Source organism: Narcine bancroftii, chromosome 4, assembly GCF_036971445.1.
Source record: "Narcine bancroftii isolate sNarBan1 chromosome 4, sNarBan1.hap1, whole genome shotgun sequence".
Classification (NCBI taxonomy): Eukaryota; Metazoa; Chordata; class Chondrichthyes; order Torpediniformes; family Narcinidae; genus Narcine; species Narcine bancroftii.
This window is the reverse complement of record NC_091472.1, coordinates 267,094,785-267,117,340: the sequence shown is the minus strand read 5'-3', so window position 1 is coordinate 267,117,340 and position 22,556 is coordinate 267,094,785. Positions and strand designations below refer to the sequence as shown.

General features: G+C 41.1%; 1 long non-coding RNA gene across 1 annotated transcript in view; it reads right to left on the bottom strand.

Annotated features, from left to right (window-relative positions):
• Positions 1–22,009, bottom strand: part of LOC138761949 (uncharacterized) — a 53,217-nt gene extending 31,208 nt beyond the window's left edge. The window contains exons 1-3 of the long non-coding RNA XR_011356642.1: positions 21,857–22,009; positions 18,221–18,370; positions 11,907–12,068 (exon numbers count right to left, since the gene is read on the bottom strand). This is a non-coding gene — a long non-coding RNA (uncharacterized lncRNA). The remainder of the gene's footprint in view (positions 1–11,906; positions 12,069–18,220; positions 18,371–21,856) is intronic.
• Positions 22,010–22,556: the final 547 nt, after the last annotated feature.

Genomic DNA, 22,556 nt, shown 5'->3' with positions numbered 1-22,556 from the left:
CTCTGAAAACTGACAAGAACTTTCCTGAGTGGTAACCATTTACCTTTCAAGCACCAAAGTCTGGTGAACTTTATAAATGTTAAATTCTGTGCACAGTATAAGAATTACCTGCAACCAGTGAACTTGGAGGAATGAGAAGTGAGATTGGACTTTGAATCAAAGAACTTTTCTGAATGTACATAAAAATTACATTCACATGTGCTTAGAATTAGAAAGGGGTTGTTAGGTTAGTTAAGTCAATAGTGGTAAGTTAAAATGTGATTCTGTTTTCATGTTTAAAGATAATTAAAAGCAACTTTTGTTTAAGTCTTGGTGATTAACTATTGCTGCTGGGTTTTGGGGTCCTCTAGGCTTGTAGCATTTTCTTCTCAAAAACTTCCATTCGCCCCATGAGGCTCAGCCTTCCCTTCACAAAGCCATGCTGACTATCCTCGAGTAAACTGTACTTCTCCAAATGCTCATGGATCCTATCCTTAACAATCTTCTTCATTAGTTTGCACTATGTACAAATTCAATAACGGTTTGCAATATCAACAGTATTGGCATTGTTACTTTGGTAGGTTGCTTTCAAAGCAAATGAATGTTTCACTTCAATTGAATGACAAATGTTTGCACATAGCAATGTTTTCAATTTTTAGTGGTCAAATTGTGTCATTGGAAAGAAGAGAGAGCCCAATTTTAGTTCTTCCATCTCAGAGTGCACTGATCCAATGTAATAGTAGAGCAGGATTAAAGAGCTGAAGACCTGACCCATTTCCAATTACTCCTGTGTTCATCAGCATCACCTTCACGAAGATAAAATCCCAGCTTATGCCCCCAGTAGCTTTAAATCCCTAGAATCAATACCCTGACAAGTTCAATCATCAAGAGCACCAGACAAATCCTTAACCCCTTCACCTTCGCATCTCTCCATGGAATCATCTGTCACTTTGCTCATGTTTAGGAGTTAATGATGTCCAAATCTAGCTCACAGAATTATTCTAATTCTACCAGTTTCAATCCTGTTAACAATTCAGCTGTCAACACTCCATAAGAAATCAAAATGTAAAATATTAAAAAGACTACAGATGCTGGAAACCTAAAATAAAAATGGAAAATGCAGGCGATTCACAGCAAGTCAGACCACATCTGTGGGAAAAGAAACACAGCTAAACTTTCAGGTTGAAGAGGCTGTGTCAGAACTGGGAAGGAGAGAAAAGAAGCTCATTAAGATGTGGGAGGGTAAAGGAACAGGATTTTTCAATTTTCAAATTAAATTTAGACATACAGCACAGTAACAGGTCATTTTGGCCCATAAGTTCATGGCACCCAATTACACCCAACTGACCAATAATTCTGGTATGTTTTGAAGGAAACAGGAGCACCCGGAGGAAACCTATGCACACACACGGAAAACGTACAAATTTCTTTCAGACAGCGCCAGATTTGAACCCTGGTCACTGGCACTAACTGCTACAATGCTGTCCTCACAGCTAACCCTGCCACCCTCTACACTAACCATGCCACTGATAGAATAAAAACCTGAAATAACATGGGAATTTGATATGAACAGATTTTCTAGTCAGGCAATGGGAGAGTAGGATCAGGCAAAACAATGTAGGAGTTGCAAAATTCAGAACAGAAAGTCATATCCAGCAGGTCAGACTAGACTTATCCTCCACTTCCAGAACAAATAGAAAGAAAAATAATAAGCTGAGTAAATATTAGAGATGGACAACTGATACAGAGAGGAAAATTGAGTCATCTAAAGTCATGGAAGACATCAATATTCCAGTTAGAAATGCAAGTTGCTTTTGCTCAAGAATGCATTGTCCCTTTTGTAATAGTGTAGGACACCACAAACTGAGAGTTGAAAGTAGGAGAGCTTATTTTGGACATAGAACATGGTTCTATAGGCAGTTTGGTGAGTGTAGCAGAGACTTGGGTTTGGATCCTGCACTAAGAATTTTGTATGTTCTTCTTGTGTCTGTGTGTGTTTCCGCCAAGTTCTCCAGTTTCCTTCCATTCTACAAACATATATGGGGTTTATAGCTTAATTGGTGTATTTAGGTGGCATGGGCTTGTGGGATGCAAGGTCCTGTTACCATGTTGTATTTACAAATTTAATTTTATTTTAAATTAAAACAAACAGCGCAAGAAGGGACCCTTTGGCCCATGATGTCTGTGCTGAACTAAATCTCTTTTCCTTGCACGTGATCCATATCCCTCTATTCCCTGCAATATTCAAGCCTTTGAAATGCTAGTATCTGCTTCCACCACTAGCAGGTCTGTATTTTTCAAGATATCTACCACCCAGTGTTTAAAAAAACAGGCACCTACCACTCTCTGCAGGAAAAAAAACCTGCCCTGCAGATTTTTAATCAAACTTTCTCCCTTATCTTCAATGCAGGTGTTTTTTTTAAACCTTGAGGAAAATATACTGTCTACCCTCTCTAATTTTAGAATACAAAACCTAAAATATTACAGCACAGTACAGGCCCTTCGGACCTCGACGCTGTGATGGTCTATATATTCCTACCAAAAAATACTAAACCCTTCCCACCTTGTAACCCTTTATTTTTCATTCATCCATGTGTTTCTGCCTCCACCGCCACTCCTGGCAAGGCATTCCAGGCACCCACCACCCACTCATCCCTGATGCTTCCCCTAAACTTTTCTCCCTTCACTCTAAAATTTTATAAATTTCCATCAGATCTCCCCACAAGCCTCCAACACACAAGAAAAAACAACCCAAGTTTGCCCAACCTCTCCTCGTAACTCATTCCTTTAACCCAAGCAGAATGCCGGTACATCTTTTCTGTACCTCCACATCCTTCTTGTAATGAGGTTACCAGAATGCCATACAATTCTTTAAAATGTTGAATGTAGTCTTACAGCACAGTAACAGGCCCTTGAGCCCAAGCAGCTTAAATACCCAATTAATCTGGAAGGTGGGAGGGGACCAGAGCACCCAGAGGAAACCCAAGTAGATATGGGGAAAACGTACAAACTCCTTACAAATTGTGCCGGATTCGAACTTGGGTCATTAGCACTGCAATGCATGGCACCAACAGCTAAGCTAACTGTGAAGAACTTGTTTAACAATTTATTTTATCTTTGTTTAAAATCCACTCGTCTGCTGGTCATGTCTTCCTGTTCTGCACTTCACAATTCCTACAATCTTTTATTTATGTTCTCAGTTTCAAACTGCTCCCATTCATTCATTCATTGACCAGGTAACACTATTTACAACTTATCTCCATTTCAAATCTAGGAGAGAAATTTCCCATCCGACCATAGCTCAGTGAGCTTCTTGTCTTTCTTGCCAGTTTTGAACATTAACCCCATTTCCCTTCCCACAGATGCCTTCTCCTGTTGAACCTTTCCAGTATTTCCTGTGTTTAATTGAAACATACATAAATCTCTGAGTAAATGAATTAACTTATCAAAGGAGTAAGACATCAAAGTCATAAACCAGCAACTGTATATTAATAGAGTAATAATAAATTAGTAGCACATAAGCAGTGAGCATCCAGATAATTGCTGGATTATGTTAATGGACAAAATAAATAACATTAACAAAACAAGCACTTATGTCACAGTAATCCAGCTTTAACAGTTTGCTAATTATAAATCATTATAAAGATGTGTTTCAAATGGATATAAATTATTGAGATTAAGATAGAAATTGATAACTGAAGTTAAAAATTTGGAGGCCAATGTACAGTTGAAGAGCAAGGGGAAAAAGTTGGACAATATTTTGGCAAGTTTCGAAGATAATTATGCAATATTACACTCATTTCAAAATGTATTAGTGACCAACATTGACCTTGATTCTTCAATGGTGTTTATAACATACCTTGGTTATTAACATTTTTTTTAAATTTATTTACATAACAATAAAACTGCAGGAAAAACTCAGCATACCAAACTGTGTCTGTGGAGACAAAGGGATAGGTGAGGTTTCAAACTGAGATCCTACATCAGGTCTGAAGTTTAGAGGGAAAATAGCCAATATGTAGACATGAGAGGGAGTGTTGTCATGGCCAGGTTCTGGGTCGACTCGATGCACGAGAAAAAATAGGTAGATGAAGCCAGACAGAGGGAGGGGAGGAAGGTAGTGGTTCTATTTCAGGTAACCCATTCTCTCCATCTTCTCTAATGTAGATTCCCTAACTCTTTGTTCATCTTTCCCATTTCCACCTGCCAATCTGTATCCCATCCATTCTGACTCCATCTTCCTCATTATCTCTCCCTTATCTGGTTTTACCTCATTTTTCAGCATCTAAAATCTCCCCTCCTCTTCCCCATCTGACCCTTGCTTTTGTTTTAATTTATCGATTTCCACTCCTCATTCACTAGTCCAGATCCACCGTCCCAAACATTTCTCCCCCAACTGGTAAACAAAAAAATAAACAGCTTTCATGAAATCAGTTGCAATAGCATGGCAGTATCCACTAGTCTTAGATGAGTTTAAAAAAAATCACTATATTGATTTTCTCTGAGAGGTTTTCTATACAAAAAGATAAATGCTTCTCAGAAATGAAGCAGACACATGGCAAGACTCGTCGGTGGTCCTCTAATGTTGCTCAAGCTTCTATTTACTGTAGTTAAATCTGACGGCAACTAACCAGTGATGTTGATAAACATATCTGGGCTGCATGAAGGCCTTTTGTTTGAAGGCAGAATACATTGGGAATTCAAAATTAGATTTGCTAGGATAGGATACATGAGAACATAGAACATTACAGCACAGTACAGGTCCTTGAGCTCACAATGTGATGCTGGCCGATGTAAACCTACTCCGCAGCAAGCTAATTTTTCCTTACCTCACACCTATAACCCTTTAGTTTTCATACATGAAAGTAGAATTGAAGAAAACATGAGCAGACAACTTGTTACTCAGCATGATCATGACTGATCGACCGCAGGACATGCTCCTCTTCTCACTACCTTGCCTTGGCTCTGATCTTTCAAAAGTGCTCCCCTTTAAATAGCCCTGAACATCTAGACTTCAAACCAACCATGGTTGAGAATCCCAGAAATTTACCACCCTCTGCAACCAAAGTCCTGAACTTTGCTGATCCTGTTTAAGATTTATTTTGTTTATTCATAGGACATTAGCAAGGCTGCCATTTAATGCTTTTCCACTGTTTGGTCTTGAGAAAGTGGTGCGAGTCAGATAGAGTGAATTCCAGCCCATTCTCAAATAAAATCTGTACAAATAGCTAGTTAGGGTAGTGCAAGGAACATTATCTTTCCAAGCTCTTCATCCAGCAGGATAGCAATAGCAGCTGGAATTTTATGAACATCCATTAAAAACTGATAGAAAAACACCACCTGGTTCATCAAGACTGCTACATTCAAATCATTTTGCACCAAGAATCATGACTTTCGATAAGTCCCTACAATGAAATCTCTCAGAAGAAGCAGTCTCCAACAGTGGTTATAATGCCTAAGCATAAGAAATCATAATGGGTCTCCCTGCTTTCACCCACACATATTGCACTGCTTTGAAGTATTGGAAAGAAAGCCTCCTTCCTCTAAGCTATTCACTATTTAAATAACAGGTGAAGTCCTTTAACTTCAGTATCATCATTATATTCCACTCTTCTTTAAACAAAGCATTGAGCAATATCCCAGAAGCAGCTATAAATCAGAATGCTGAATATATAATTGGCGAATAGATGAATACAGCAGGATCTGAAAAAAACTGGCAGGGTTCGCCATCCCTATTTCATTCATGTGCAAATCTTAAGCATATGGCTCGACAGGCCAATTTATAAGGACCAGAAAATCGATCCTATCATTCCTTAATGGCTCATCAAGACATGCTGCATAAAAGTTGAAATGTCAATCGCATCTGCGATTGCTAGTTCATGTAAATCTCCTTTTTGGTTGTTGTAAATGGCTGTTATAAATCAGTCATGCCATTGTGTGGCATTCCTTGGTATTATCCTGTTGAGTGGTCATTATTCAAGAAGATTGCAGATGATGGAAAAGAAATATTCATTTTCCTTGTTATGGAGAAATGGAATGGTATATCTGTCCTTCAAAGATAGAAGGCAAAGTGTTTTCACTTAGCAATGGTATGCAATGGGGTCTAATTTACTTATTATGATGAGGGTGAAGTTAATGATATTCCACAGCTTCAGGGACAAAATCCACTCAACCAATTTTGTCCTTTTCCATAAATGTGCAGAGTGGATGACAGTGCCTTTGATTTATTTATTTCACAGGGTATGACAAAGCATTTAATGTTTATCCCTCATTATCACCGAAATACATGGTTTGCTGATTATATCAGAGGGTTCTTGAGATTTAGGTAAATCTAGGCAAGACAGGCAGTTTCTTTTCCTGAAGGATTCAATTGAACCAGATATATACTTTTTGTGGAAATCTATACATCACGTTAGTGATGGAAGCTCCTCTTCAAATTCCAGTTCTTTTATTTAATTACTGGAATTTAAATTCCCCTGATGCCAGGATTTAAAAAGGTCTCCAGTTGAATTGTCCAGACTTTAAATTTATTTTTTTTAAATGTAGGCATAGTAATAAGGCCTTACAGCCCCCAAACCTGTACCACCCAAAATCACTAATTAACCTACAAACCCGGTAATTTTTGAAGAGTGGAAGGAAATCAGAGCACCCAGATGAAGCCGACACAGACATGGAGAGAATGTACAAACACATTACACATAGAGCCAGATTCAAACTCGAGTCACTGGCGCAATAAGAGCATGGTGCTATCCGCTTCACTAATTGTGCCATCCTCCTGGGCATCATTCTATTCTATCAGTCTAAAAAAAAAGGATTATGCAGCTGAACATTCCCCTTTGCATGCAACTTCGCCTCTGATCAAGCAAGATTTAATTGACCCTCCAAGAAATCAAAGGTACATGCATTTGTAGAATTTTATATGTTTATCTGCCCCTGGAGTATTTGTTGATATTTTCACGCAGTATGTAATCTCATTAATTTCTTGGGTTTTTTTTTTTGCAAAGGATTAAGAACATGGGGTCTTATCAATCAAATCTGAAGAAGTTTTTCCCATTATAATAATGCCCCAAGCAAGCTCCTCTTTCCTTTCATTCAGCCAGTGAGTATCCACATCTAGGATGTTTGAGCATCGGCAGGCATTGGGTCCCATTCCAGACATATCGCATCACAACTTAAGAATGAATCTATACATCCAGAAAACCATGTGTATTGTTAATGTCTTTGCATTTTGATAAGGGACAATACCACATTGACTTGCATTAACCTTGCTAGCAGCAATGAATGAGTATTGCGGTTTGATGCAAGGCTCTTTTTTTTATTGTTTGCATCTTTTTTTCTAAATTATGAGTTATGCTCACATTATTGACCACAGCCTAACAGACCCAATCGAGTTTACTGATTAATGTTAAAACCAAGGCAATATTGAGATAAATATTGGTTCTGCATCTGTCTTTGTCCAACCAAGCAAGTTGTAATTATTTTACTGAAAAATCACATTAAATTAAAGAAGTCTAATCAAGATTGCTTTATATTGCTTCTTTGCTCTGCTTCCTTTGGAAATGTAAAAGCAGAAATTTGCCTGGTACTGAGCCATCATATGAGGCATTAAAGGAAAGAGATATGCTCACAATTTGTTTCTGCCATTAACATTATTATTCTTGTCATTGTTACTAACTCTTCACCTGTATATCGAAACAATATGGAACTACGGAGTGTTGTGCAAGACCTGACATCTATTCAATTAGTCGAGTAGCTGAACCTATTGTAATAAGAACATTCTTTTCTTCGCTCTGAGGCAGTTCCTGTGGATCAAGAATGTCTTCTTCAGTACCTGGGAACTATCAAAATTAACAGATGAGCCTCAAACAAGAAACACACACCCATCCACAGATAAGGTACAAGGTAATTGACAAGATGGGCAAATAGGTAATTTATAAGATGATGAACTGATCTGCCATTAACAATGGGCTTCTGTGTACTCATGATGCAAGATTCTCAATACCATCCCAAATATTTCTTCTCTACTTCAAGCATTCAGAGGCCAGGGATTTCCAGGTGACACTATGGATATTGCATTTGTTCAAGGAGTTTGTGAAGAGCATTCTTAATTTGTTTCCTTCTGCCTGTGAATTTATAGCCATGATGCAGAATGTCTATCCTGGAGTCAGGTGTTAGTTTTGCAATCAAGATGGCCTACACAATTAGCCAATGGAATTTAGTTAGAGCCTGCATGCTGCGGGTTTTGGCCTTTTCATGAACATCATGGCTGGCTACTTCACTTTGTGGTACAGTGTTGTAGAGAAATGGATGGGAGGTCAATCTACAAGATCATAAGAGTGGCAGAGAGGACCTACCATGATCTACCAGGATTGTTGTCTGAAGAGGGCACTTGAAATCACCGAGGACCCTTTCCACCCTGCACACAGAATCTTTCAGCTGCTCCAGCAGGAAAGAGATCAGAGCCAGCGTCACCAGCCTGAAGAACAGTTTTGTCAGGTTATACTTGTACAATCAGATGACAATAAACTTGACGTGAGTTGTCTTATCCCGAGTGGAATAAAAGATGAAAACAAAGTACTTTATGAGTTAAGTGCCTTAAGGTGTCTTTCTCACCACACTGTTCTCATCATACTTACTTACCCACCGTTTGAGTTTAGCTAATATACAAGATTGAAAAAAAAACTGTTCAGCCTTCAACACCTGTACTTTAAAACCAAGGTACCCAAATGTCAGTTGTTGAGCTATGGCATTCAGATGATACTTTTACATATACATGCTTAGAGGCCAAGCTTCAAGACATCACTGAATCTTTCATTGAGACACATGAGAAAATAGGCCTCATGGTCCACAAAAAATCATCTACACAGCCTTCCAGAGACCAAGAATGAAAGTGCTTGAAGATCAAGAATTCAACCCTGTCTATCAGGAACCAGTGTTCATATTTATCAATGCTTTTATAATGTGGACTACCTGTAGCAGATACTTCAAGTGTTACAGAATTATGCTATTATTAATCTTAACATTATAATATCTTTTAGAAAGCTACTTTGTGGGTTGGAAACAGGAAAACACACACAAAACACACACACACAGAGAACACCATTTTAAGAGACACTGTGTCTGCTATGTCCAGCTATGTACAGAGCAATAAAACTAGAGTTGATTGTTCTATTGGAAGCCTGCTTGCTCAAAGAGACAGCTTGTCTTCTATTTCAAAGCAGTAAGAAATGTTGTTATCGTTCTCCGTTGAAATCTGGAGCAATGAAGTGTACTCAGAAAGCCATCTGGTCAAACATAAGACCATTTACTTGTTGACACATGCTTTTGGTAAAAGAACCAGTAATAATTAAAGGAAGTCATGTGATTAAAGACATTTGAAAAGCTGCATTTTAAGTATTCAACCAGATTCATCTGAAGGCAGAAAAAAAAGGACTGCTAACATGTTCTCATTCTCAAGGAACAATGTAGCTTTAGAAAAGATGGCCACTTTGACTATCTTTCTTGTTAAGAGAGAGCAGTGCTACTCTGACAATTGTAATTGTTATTTCATCTTGCCTGGGTTTTTGAAATCATTGTGAAAAATCACGAGTTACATAACCTCTGTGCAAAAAAGGAGAATTGTGAAAAAGTCATTCATATGAAGAAACATTTATCTGAAAGCAACTCTACAAGAATTCATGAGTTTTGAGAACACCTTCTCCGTGACTACTTTTGAACAACAGTTTAAATATTTTGAGTTTCAACACAAAGAATTTATAAGACTGAATCTTGAAGATGACTACAAACTTGTGCCTGAACTGTAATGGTTTGGGGGTGTGTGTGTGTTCGTGCGTGCGTGCGTGCGTGCATGCGAGCTTAGAGTTAAGTATGTTATATTATTAATAATTATTAATAAAAATTCTTATTTTGAGAATACAATTGTCTTAGTGAATTTCTGTTGCTGCTCGTCTAGGTCATCACACAAGGAACTGTAGAAATACTGTTAAACACAATAGCATTCTATGTTAATTCTTTTTATAATCAACCTTTATCTGAAGTGATAATCAAACTGCATATGCTCCATTCATATTTCAAAGCCTTATTATCCCTAAACAATGGAGTTTGCAAAAAAATTAAAAACTGGGAGATGAGTTTTGGATGCATGAGTGCTATGGAAACTATTTCTCTCATATATTACACTTTAAAAATTAACAAGCTGGAGTAGAACTGCTCAGCATTTTTTAATTGAATTGAAAACTATCTGCAATGTCTCACATTTTGCATAAATGTGTTTTTGTTCTCTCATGCAGTGGCCGGAGCAATGCTACAACAGTGCTAGCGACCCAGGTTCAAAACTGTCTCTATCTGTAATTCTCCCCATGACCACATGGGTTTCCTCCAGGTGCTCTGCTCCCCTCTCACGTTCCAAAGGTGTATGGGTTGATAGGTTAATTGTTCACATGGGTGTATTTGGGCAGCATAGGCTCATGTGCCAGAAGGGTCCATTATTGGACTGTATTTCTAAATAAATAAAATAACCCTAGTATGTTTAAAACTAGCTCAGAACCAGCTACTTTCTGTTCTACCCACTTTCATCAGACAGAAGATACATGAATTAAAAAAATGAACCTCCAGGTTTAAGGACAGTTTTTTTTCTGCTGTTGGAAGACTCTTGAATGGTCCTCTCATCAATGAAAGACGATACCCCTCCACTAATTGCTTTTTGTACATCTTGTCCTAGTAATCCTGTTCTTTATTCTTCTGACTCACAGGAAATCAATATCCTGCACTTTGTTTTATTATTCTACAAATTTAACTAAAGGTTGATTTGTCTGGAGAGCACACAAAACCAAGTTTTACTCTATATACAGTACAAGACATTGTTAAGGCCAAATTCTAAGTATTGTGTGCAATTTTGGTCACTTCTCTACAGGAAAGATATTAATAAGTTGAATGAGTGCAGACAATACTTACAAGGATGTTGTCAGAACTTGAGCTAAGTTAGAGGGAAATAATAAATAGGTTAGGAATTTATTCCCTGGACCATTGGAAAATGACAGCATTTGATAGAGATACATAAAGTTATGAGTATAGATGAGGTAAATGCAAGCAAGCTTTTTTCCCCACTGAGGTTGGGTAAGGCAAAAACTGGAGGATATGGGTTAAGAGTGAAAGGTGAAATATTTAAGGGGAACTTTTGGGGAACTTCTTCACTCTGAGGGTGGTGAGAGTGTGGAACTGTCAGAAAAAGTGATGGATGTGGGTTCGATTTCAACATTAAAGAGGAACATGGATAGGTACATAGGTACATGGATGGGAGGGGCATGGAAGGCTATTATCTGGGTGCAACTTGATGGGACTCGATAGAATAAATAGTTCAGCATTGACTATATGGGCCAAAGGGCCTCTGCACTGTAGTGTTCCAAGGTTCTGCATCTTGGTATCCATGACAATAAATCAATTCAATGTGAAGCCTTTTGTGCTTTGTAATGCATGAAAATCTTTTTTACATCCTTGTAGGTTTCACACATCTATGTCTCTTTCTGTCAAACCTGAAGCCCTAACTCTAATTTATATCACTAGAGATCAACATGGGGCTTTTCTTTTATCAACTCCAACAATTATCTTTTTCCAAAAGCAGAAATTCAAACCAGTACTCATAATTGTGTCCAAACTAAACACCATATAGTTTTAGTACAGCATTCTCTAACTTATACTCTTGCCAAAGTATCAGGATATAGGAGTAGGAGTAAACCATTCAGCCTTTGAGGCCTGCACCACTATTCAATACGATCAAGGCTGATCATGCACCCTATTCCTACCATCACTTCATACCCCTTTGGATGTATCGAATGAAGAAGCTTCAACAACGTTTTGCAGTATGGAGTTTGACAAGCTCATGATTCTATGAGTGATCTTTCAATTCATCTCAGGCCTAAATGTCTTACCCCTTCTGGACTTATATCAGGAACATTCTTCCTACATCTCAGCTGTCTGGTCCTGGTCCTGGGATCCTCTTTCATTCTTCTAAATTCAAATGAGTATAAAACAGGTCGATGCAGTCTTTCTTTGTTGTTATAATTCAATAATTCATTTTGCTTTGAATCAGACTGTGAATGAATAGGATACAAAAAAAACTATTAAAACTCTTAACATTAGCCTTAATTACTTCATTTTAGTATGCAGGGGTAACCTTGTTTTACCAATCTCTGCACATCACCTTGCATTGCTAGAAATGAAATTTAATGTGTTCTTTTTTTCAGCCCTACAGATTCCACCCATCTGAAATATCCTTCTAAGTTTGTAAAAAAATGCTTTTACAGACACAAAGTATTGACCTTAACTTTCATAAGTGAGCTTTTTGAGCAAGCTAAGGGATTGAATGTGAAAATAGCCCACAAGCTAAGGGCTTGAATGTGAAAATAGCCCACAAGCTAAGGGCTTGAATGTGAAAATAGCCCACAAGCTAAGGGCTTGAATGTGAAAATAGCTCACAAGCTAAGGGCTTGAATGTGAACATAGCCCAAAATCTTTCAGTGAAAGTACAGAACAAATCAAATACAATCATTAGGAACTTTGCTCCAGGGTTAAATCAAAGTAGGCTCTTTGGTGGCTTTGAAAAACTGACAGAAGGTATTAAATTTTGTTCATTTCCAAGGTTACAGCTTTTGTATGTGGCTGCTCGTTACATTCATCAGTTAAAAATGACCTGCCATTCCTCAGTGCTACACTGCAAGACCCGAATCTCTTCCATGTTCTTTTGCTCATTTTGATTAGTTTATTCAATGAATTAATATAGATTATTCCAGACAAAAATCATTTTATAGTCATTCATAATTTAGCAGCTTGAATCCTATCTCCAAGCAATATATTTTGGAAAGATCAACTGTCTATTAGCAATTCAATGTTATTGGTGCATCATTTCATGTATTTTTCAATTAACCAGTTTTTATTTTGAACTACCAATTGTGTTGAACCATGTGTTATATTTAATGCATCAGTGAAAATGGATAAACCTTGCAAATGTTTTTTTCCTGATGATAACCTTATGTGGCTGGAGCATTGTTTAAAAATTTGGACCCAAAGGTCAATGCAGCCGAACTACAGTGCACTTAATTTTCTGATCATTCATTTATAACAGTCAAATGACTCACCACAAAGTTAATTAGGTAGGCAAGGGATAGCAGATGGACAGTAATGAGAATGAATATATAGTAAAACACATTGAAAGATGAAATGGAACCCAGAAGTATACATTTAGTTGATGTCTGTTGGAAAAAGTCCAAGAGTTAAAAAAATAAATAAATTCAGTTGCAATAACCTGCCATTCATCGAAAACATTCAGTTATTTTGTAAGTCCTATAATAGATTAGGTTAATGATTTTATTGACAGTTTATGCAGGCTGAATTTGGACATTATGCCAAGATGTTGGTGACATGAAACTAAATAGTCAAATGCAGGAAGCATGCAGAGAGAAAACATTGCCCAGTGTCATGGGTACACATTATGAACTGCTAGCCTTTTTCATACCGGAAGAGAGCCCTATGAGAGACAATTGTTGCAGGTACAGATGTGATTAACCCTGAATATTAATTAAAATAAATTAAATTTAAATTACGGAGCATTGTTCAAGACAGAAGGAATTTCTTCTTCTCACAGTGCATGAACAATAGGTCGATGAGACTTCCAGGTGAAATAGTGAAGGTGTGACGGCTCACCACTAGGCAGGCGAACCAGCCCCGCTTGTAAGCCACGCGGCGGGGCAGCCGGCCAAAATGGTGCCGTCGGGGCTCATAAACCCGCGCTGAGGGACAACGTGATGCCCAGGTGACATCAGCGCCCTCCAGTATGGTCCTCAGCCAGGTCCGGGCTGGGAGTATAAGTACAGCCCAGCAGCCTGCAATAAACTAGTCTACTCACTGAGCTCAACCCATCTGGTTGTGCGTGTTCTTTCATGAGCAGTGGAGCTGCCGCTACAATTGGTGACCCCAACTGGTTCAAACGTCTTTGAACCCATCATGAGAGAGCCTGGGATCAGCGCTATAGCTGTGAAACTGCCTGAATTCTGGGTTCACCAGCCGGAGACCTGGTTCGGCCATGCAGAGGCTCAGTTTCACCTCCGCCAGATTTTGTCCGACACGACCAAATTCTACCATGTGGTCGCTGCCCTGAACCAAGCACCACCAGATGCGTGCTGCACCTCGTTCAGCACCCACCCGCTAAAGACAAATATGAGACAATCAAGCAAGTGCTTACTGGATGCTTCGGACTATCCAGACACCAGCATGCCGCTCTGATGCTACGCCTCGATGCCCTGAGGGACAGGTCCCTAATGGAGCTGATTGACGAGATGCTCATGGGGACATCTGGCTGCTGCTGGTCCAGGAGAGCTTCACCGACCCAAGGAAGATTGTCCAGAAGGCCCAAAAGCTATGGCTCGCACGATTCCCGGAGGGCTCAGCGGTCCAGCAGGTCACAAGGCACGGGGACGACTACGCAAAGTCCGACCTTAGCACTGCGGTAGAGCATCCAGCCCTGCAGGGGCCCCCAAGAGCATATCCAAGGCCACAGCATCTGCTCCAGGCCTCTGGTTCTACCACCAGCGCTGGGGAGCCAAGGCTCGGAAGTGTCGTCAGCCCTCCTCATTCCAGAGAAATGACCAGGCCAGCCCCTGTTAATGGCTGTGGCGCATGGCCAAGGACACAGCCTCCTCTACTTGTGGGACTCAGTCAGCAGCCCAGATCAGCATCATCCCGGACATGGCCTTCGAGTCCAAGAATCGACCATGTGGACCTCCCCTCCGTGTGGCCAACGCAACAGCAATCTAGACGTATAGCGAAAAGACAGTCCACTTCCAGATCGGCCAACGAAATTTCGCGTGGAGGTTCACCGTCTCGCCCTCCTGACTGCCATCCTGGGTGAAAACTTCCTCCTCACACACAGGCTTCTGGTAGACATTCAAGGTAGGCGCCTGGTGGATGCCCATACCTTCCAAACCATTTGCCTCGACGCCTCCCCCTTGGAGCAACCTCAGATGGCCACGATCAGCACACCCAGAGACGAGTTCCAGCGAATCTTGGATGAGTTCCCGACACTCCTCAAGCCACAGTTCTCTGCTGCCTCGTTGTTCCACCACATCCCCACCCAGGGCCCTCCGGTTCACGCCAAGGAACGTAGGCTCCCAGCTGACAAGCTCCAGGTGGTGAAGGAGGAGTTTTTGCACCTGTTGGAGCTTGGGATCATTCGGCGGTCTGACAGCCCATGGGCTTCACTGCTCCACCTGGTCCCAAAAGCCTCCGGCAGCTGGCGTCCCTGCAGAGACTATTGATGGCTCAGCGAGGCAATAGTTCCTGACTGTTAACCCATCCTTCACATCCAAGACTTTACAGCCAACCTGCACGGTGCGAGGTTTTTCTCCAAGGTTGACCTGGTGTGCGGACATCACCAGATCCCAGTGAAACCTGAGGACATACCCAAGATGGCCATCAACACCCCCTTTGGCTTGTTCGAATTCCTGCGCATGTCGTTCAGGCTTAAGAATGCCACTCAGACCTTCCAGCGCCTCATGGACTCTGTGGGCAGGGACTTGGATTTCATCTATATTTATTTGGATGACATCCTCATCACCAGCAAGGACCAGGTGCAACACAAGGCCCACCTACATGCCCTTTTCTCCCAGCTGGCTGATTTCAGTCTTAACATCAACCCAGCCAAGTACCAGTTCAGGAAAGAATCCATGCAATTCCTGGGCCATACCATCACGGCCGAAAGAGCCACACACACCACTGCAAAGGTCACCGCTATCAAGGAGTTCCCATGCCTGGACAGACTCAAGGGGCTGCCGAAGTTCGCGAGTATGGTCAACTTTTACAACCGCTTCATCCTGGGAGCTGCGCACATCATGCAGCCGCTATTCACCCTCATCACAGCCAAGCACAAAATGCTCGCTTGGAACCCAGAAGCCTGTACCACATTAAAGGCCACAAAGGAGCCCTCATGAAGGCCACCATGCTCACCCACCCGCACACCGACCTGCATATGGCACTCTCTGTCGATGCTTCTGCCACAGCCGTTGGTGCCGTCCTGGAGCAGCAGGGAAATGGATATTGAAAGCCGCTAGCATTCTTCAGCTGCCTGCTCCGCCCGCCGGAATGCAAGTATGGTGCCTTTGACAGCGAGTTACTGGACATGTACCTGGCGGTGCGGCATTTCTGCTATTTTTTGGAGGGGAGGACTTTTACCATCTTCACCGACCACAAACCCCTCACCCAGTCACTCGCGATGGCAAAGTGTTCCTGGTCGGCCCGCCAGTTGCATCACCCTCTCCTTCGTGTCATCCAACTGACATTCGGCACAAGGCAGGGAAGGGCAACATGGTTGCCGATGCACTCTCGCAACCGGCCATCTGCGCGTTGACACCCTGCCTTGACTTCGACCAGCTCGCCCAGGACCAGAAGTCTGATGAGGAGACAAGGCCCTTCAAGACCGCCATCACTGACCGGCAATTCCGAGGCCTCCCGACTCCGAGCAGCGAAGGAACCATCCTGTGCCATATCTCCATGGGCACCCCACAACTAGTGGTTCCGCAGCAGTGGCGCAGGAAGGTCTTTCATCACATCCGCGACCTTTCATATCCATCCATCAGGTGCACGGTCCGGATGGTGGCAGAACGGTTCATATGGCATGGCTGCGGAAGCAGATCACGGACTGGGCACAGGCACACCAGAGCTCCCGTACAGGATTTCGAACACGTCCAGGAACGGTTCAGCCACATTCACATGGATATCGACGGGCCCTTACCCATTTCCCAGGGCAACCGTTACCTGTTTACGATGGTGGATCGCACCACTCACTGGCCTGAGGTGATCCCGATGCCAGATGCCTCCACCGACTCCCGCTCCCGAGCACTGTTGCATGGTTGGGTTGCCCGGTTCAGCGTCCCGGGTCACCACACCAGCGATCAGGGCGCCCAGTTCACATCTGCTCTCTGGGAATAGCTCGCCAACAGGATGGAGATCCAGCTACACCGCACCACGGCCTACCACCCGCAGGTCAATGGACTGGTCGAACGTCTGCACCGCCACCTTAAGTCAGCACTCATGGCCTGCCTCACCAATCCCGACTGGTCAGACAAACTGCCTTGGGTGCTCCTGGGCATCCGCTCCACTCCCAAGGAAGATCTGCAGGCGTCATCTGCTGAGCTGGTCTACGTTGCGCCGCTGGCCCTGCCTGGTGAGTTCGTCAATGCACCTCACAATCCCCAGCGGTTGCCGCACGAACTACTTCCTCACCTAAGGGCACGCTTGGACTCCTTCGAACCCCCACCGCCGTCTAGGCATGACACCCGCCTGTCTCACTTTCTCAATAAACTCCTTTCCGCGGAGTACGTTTTTGTTCGGCGGGGCCCGATCGCAGCACCTCTGCAGTGACCATATGAGGGGCCATACAGGGTTGTACAGCGTTCCATCTCCACGTTCACATTGGACATTGGTGGAAGGCGGGAGCTGTTTACCATGGACAGACTGAAGCCAGCGCACCTCAATCCTGCTGAGCCCATGGTCGTAGCCCAGCCCAAGAAGCTAGGCCACCCAGCGAAAAAGAACATTGGCCCCGCTTGTAAGCCACGTGGTGGGGCAGCCAGACAAAATGGCGCCGTCGGGTGTGTTCCTTTCCTCCCAGCATGGGGCTCAGAGCCCATGCTGTGGGGAACCACATGACGCTCAGGTGACATCAGTGCCCTCCAGCGTGGTTCTCAGCCAGGTCCAGGCTGAGAGTACAAGTTCAGCCCAGCAGGCTCCAATAAACTAGTCTACTCACTGAGCTCAACCCGTCTGGTTGTGTGTGTTCTTTCAGGAGCACTGTAGCTGCCGCTACAAAGGCAATTAAAAAATTTAAAGAACCAATTGAATCTACTGTCATGTTATGAAACAAAAGTATTGGCTGAATTTTCCATGCTTTGCAATGCATGTCTATGTGGTTCTTTTACATTTCTGTTTTTATCATATAGATTATTTTCATGTTTTAATAGCTTAATTAATTTTTAATTATTTTAAAATATTTCTCAGAGACATTTATTGGATATCACAATTTTGACTGTCAGCTAAGTGGGCATCCAAAGGAAAAAGGAAGAAAGGAAATAAATGAAAGCCTCCTCAGTTTTGTGCTGGATTATAACACAAAATTCTGCAGACACCATGACTGAAGTAAAATTACAATGTTGGAGAAACTCAGCAGGTCAATAGCAAACATGAAGATACATACCATAGTTTCAGTCCTAAGCCCTTCATCAAGGTATGAGCAAAAATGTATTCAGGCATTGGTGTTCTTCTACCTGACCATATGCCCTCTGCCCATAGCTTATCCAGACCCAACAAGATGCACCCTTTTGCTCCTGGTGATTCCTATAAAGATCTGCAACAAGATGGACGAGCAGAGAAATTACTCATTTTAAATAGCAATTATCCATAAATTGATGCTCTGAATACCAGTTCTGGATAAACTATTTCCTAGATGACATTTCACACTGTGCATCGCCTAATGTTGAAACTTAGGATCCCATCTTTTCTCCCTTGAAAGTCTTTTCACATTGAAATTATTTGGTGTAATTGCCCTTTTTGTCCCTCATTATACAGAAATGTACTGGGCCCAAGAGAGCTGTGTCTTAATGTCCATGGAATGTATTATGTGTATGAACAAAATAGTGTATTATGCAAAGCCCATGAGTTCACTAACAATGATAAAATAGATTGGAACTGAACTGAGTGACAGCCAATGTCCTCTATTTCACTGAAGAATTGTCTAATGCCATTTTATACCCAGTATATCAGGTACAAGACTGTCAAACTGACAGGGTATGATGGTAAAATGCAGCTAATGTCTATTAAATAATTTTTTTGCTTGCCAGCCCCAACACATTGCCAAAGAATAAGGCATGAAGGTCACAGAGAATAGACAGATTACCAAGCCAGTACAATACACTGGATTCTTTTTCTTTAAAAGAACAAGGCAATGCAAAAAGTTTTAGTTACACCTTTTGAAAAGCTATGACTAAAATTTGAGTCAAGCAATGACACAAGATAGGTATTATTAGGTTAGTCAGATCCCAAAACCCAGTCTTCAGTTCCAATATTCACACTGAAACTTAATTTTGGGTGCTGAACAGGATTTATTCACAAATTTAACTAGAAAGCCATTAAGTCCATCATCAAAATCATTTACATGCAAAATGAAAAGTAGCAAAACCAACACTGACTAACTATTCACCAGGCAGCCAGCCTGGAAAAGGGAGGAGGTGTATTGAGGAGATGATCTGGTGGGCGAAATGAGTGGATACATAAGAAGAAAATGGATGGTCAAATGTGTATTCTTACTTACTAGTTCATGATATGATGGCCATTTTTAACTGTTATCAGACTGATTTAGGACTATTGTGAGCCATCTACATTACTGCCAGTCAAGGTAGTTAGAGGCCAGAAGGTGTAAGGTTGGATACTTTTTAGTTTTTTCGTAAATTTTTCAGATAATCCAGTAGTTTCTTTTATCTCAGATGCTAGTGGAAAATTTAAAAAGTCCAAAGAACGTAGTACAATTTGTGCCTTAGAGTCATGCAGCATGGAACAGACTCATCCATGCCAAACAAGTTGCCACTCTGGGTCAGTCTCAATTCCTTCAATTTGTCCATATCCTTCTAGATCCTTCCTATCAATATTTCTTCCAAAATGTCTTTTGAAAATGGGATTTCAGAAAGTTGACAAGTTTGAAAAATTGCTTTCTTTGATGCTACCATGAAAGAATTGTACAATACAGTAAAACCCCTTGTATCTGGTACCAGCCTGTATTGGTAGATGCCAGATGTGAGTTTTCCAGTTGCTTGAGACTCACTCTTTCAATGCCTAACTAATACAGCTGTATGAAAAATAGACAAAAATACTATACTGTACTTACACTGAACAAACTTCACTTACATCAATATATTAACCTTTAAGCACTTTACTTTATATTCAGTCACATTCCATGAAAAATTTAACTGTCACTCTATCTGCAGGTTCCTCCCCCTCAACGGAGCCACCCAAAAAATAAACAAATATTATAGATAAGTCACCCTCCTCCCCCAAGTTTACTGATAAAACCTTACTAATATACTTAACAATATATTAATAAAGATTCTCACTAACCAGGAATAAGGAGACACTTTAGGAAAGTCAACCCAACAGTGAGCAACATCAACCAGATCCTCATCCTGTAGACACCATTTTATTCAATTGCAACTTTATTCAAACAGCTGCTGTGGGCTAAGCATGACAAAGCACACTGCTGGTTGTATATTTTCTCCCATTTTCACCAAAGATTTATGTGGTACTTCAGAGAACATTTACTTTCACAACTTTAAATATTTATTTAAATTTTTATTATTTATTTTAATTTTATTTATTTATTAACCTTTTTTTTGCTGGTTGCCATTTGCTTGAATTCCGGATTCACAGGGGTCTTAATGTAAGATTGTGACGAGATTTTGTACTTTCAATGCCAAATGCCAGACTAGACAATTGGACATGGATCTGAGAAATTACAAATCCAAGGCATTGCTTGGTAGTCTATGCTATGGCATTCTTACTTAGCAGACCAAAAGCTTCAGGTTCAAGACCTAATCTAAGAATCTAATTGGAAGAAGTTTAGGATGGCACACCAGAGTGACACATGAAAAGTGCTTGTTAGAGAGAGGTACCATTGCTTGGCTGCGGCCTTAAACCAATACCTTATTTGCATTCTTATGTATGACGAGCAAGTTTAAAAACACCCAAGGCATTATTTCAAAGTTTTTTTTTGCAAATCATTATATTTCATTGAAGTGACCATCAGTCAGAAACTGTTGACTTTGTCACTCTCGCATTGTTTCAAAGGAAATAGGCACTGTAGTAAATGGTGGGTTTCCAACAATTCATTTGTAATTACATTACAACTTGTTTGCTGTAAAGTACATGGCTTTGAGTGCATGCAGTTCTTTGCTTCAAATAGAAAGAAGCTGCAGACAATCTTTGGAGGAAATAAAACTCTGATCATCTATTTCTAACTCCCATTCTGTTTGCCAACCATCACACACAACATGCAGTAGGTCAGACACTAATTGAAGTTGCCATACAAACAGAACTCTACCATTTGTTCCCTTACTGTTGATATTGCAAATAAGTCATAATCTAGTAACATTGACAGTGATGCCAAAGCAGCACATGATACTCCACATACCTCTCACTGGTACTGGCCATTTTTATATTTATAGACTGAATACTTCCTAGCACTGTCTGAAAAGTACTTTCTCTTGTTCTTAAAGAACATCAAATTCTTCTAGACAAATGTTAGTCCTTCTCTGCTGCCATACCCTTTTAAAAATATGAAATCACAGATATAGTCACAAAACTCTATGGTTTTGGTGAATTGTTCTCTACCATAGTCATAGAGCATGGAAACAAACCTTTGGCTCAACTTGCCCATGTTGACCAAAAAGCCCCACATATACTACTGGTGCTCCTCAACTTCCGACGGGTCGCATTCTGTAAACCCTTAATAAGTCGAAAAAAATCTCAAGTAAAAAAATACAGGTATACCTTGTATAAAACCAACAGTGCTGCACTAATCTCCACACTAATCCTACTGCCCTGCTCTCTCTCCACAGCCCTTTATCATTCCCAATACTGATCCCACTGCCTGCTCTCTCCCAACAGTGCTGTATCAGTCTCCACACTGATCCTGGTGCCCCGCTCTCTCTCGACTGCGCCATATCAGTCCCTGCAAGCTTTCTGACTTAACTAAAAGAAATGATTGACCAAGGAGGTTATAAAGAATTCATCTCAAGAGGAATTATTCATGTTTATTGGAAAAGTCAATGTTGCTTGCGATTACCTTGTATTATGGTGGTATATGAAAGTAAATAATGACAGCCATGCTATTGTACCATCATATCCGAAAAATTGTAAGTCAGACCATCATAAGTATGGGAGCACCTGTAGACTCATCTGCCTGCTTTCGCCTGTATCCCTCTAAACATTTCTGATCCATATATCCATCCAAATATTTCTTAAATGCTGCAATAGTACTGTAGAATATTAGCTATAGAATATATAGTTATGGGAATTATGATGAAAAATACCATCACAATGACTTTGCCAGTAACCTGGGGGGGAGGGGGGTGGAAGGAGGAAGAGAGACAGACAGACAGAAACAGAGACAGAGAGAACCAAGGACATTCCAGACAGGAATCAATTCTCACCTCTTCTACTGAGCCATATCCTAATGCCAGCCTTATCTCTTCTACACAATAGTGTAGAAGACATTTCATAAATATTGCAATATTACCTACCATGATGTTACGCAAGCGGCATCAGGACATTTGGACAAAGGTGCCAATGAAGTACAAGGCCCTTTTAGTGTTTGGATGGAATGTAATTCACTGGCTTCCTCCATTCCACCAGTGATCTTTACAGGTTGAATAGATGCTGACAAACAGATGGTAACAGCCAGTTCTATTCATTTAACAGAAGCTGGAACCATAATGCAGGAAGCTGTGTGGAGATCTTTTTCTTTTAACTTTGTAAAAAAGCAG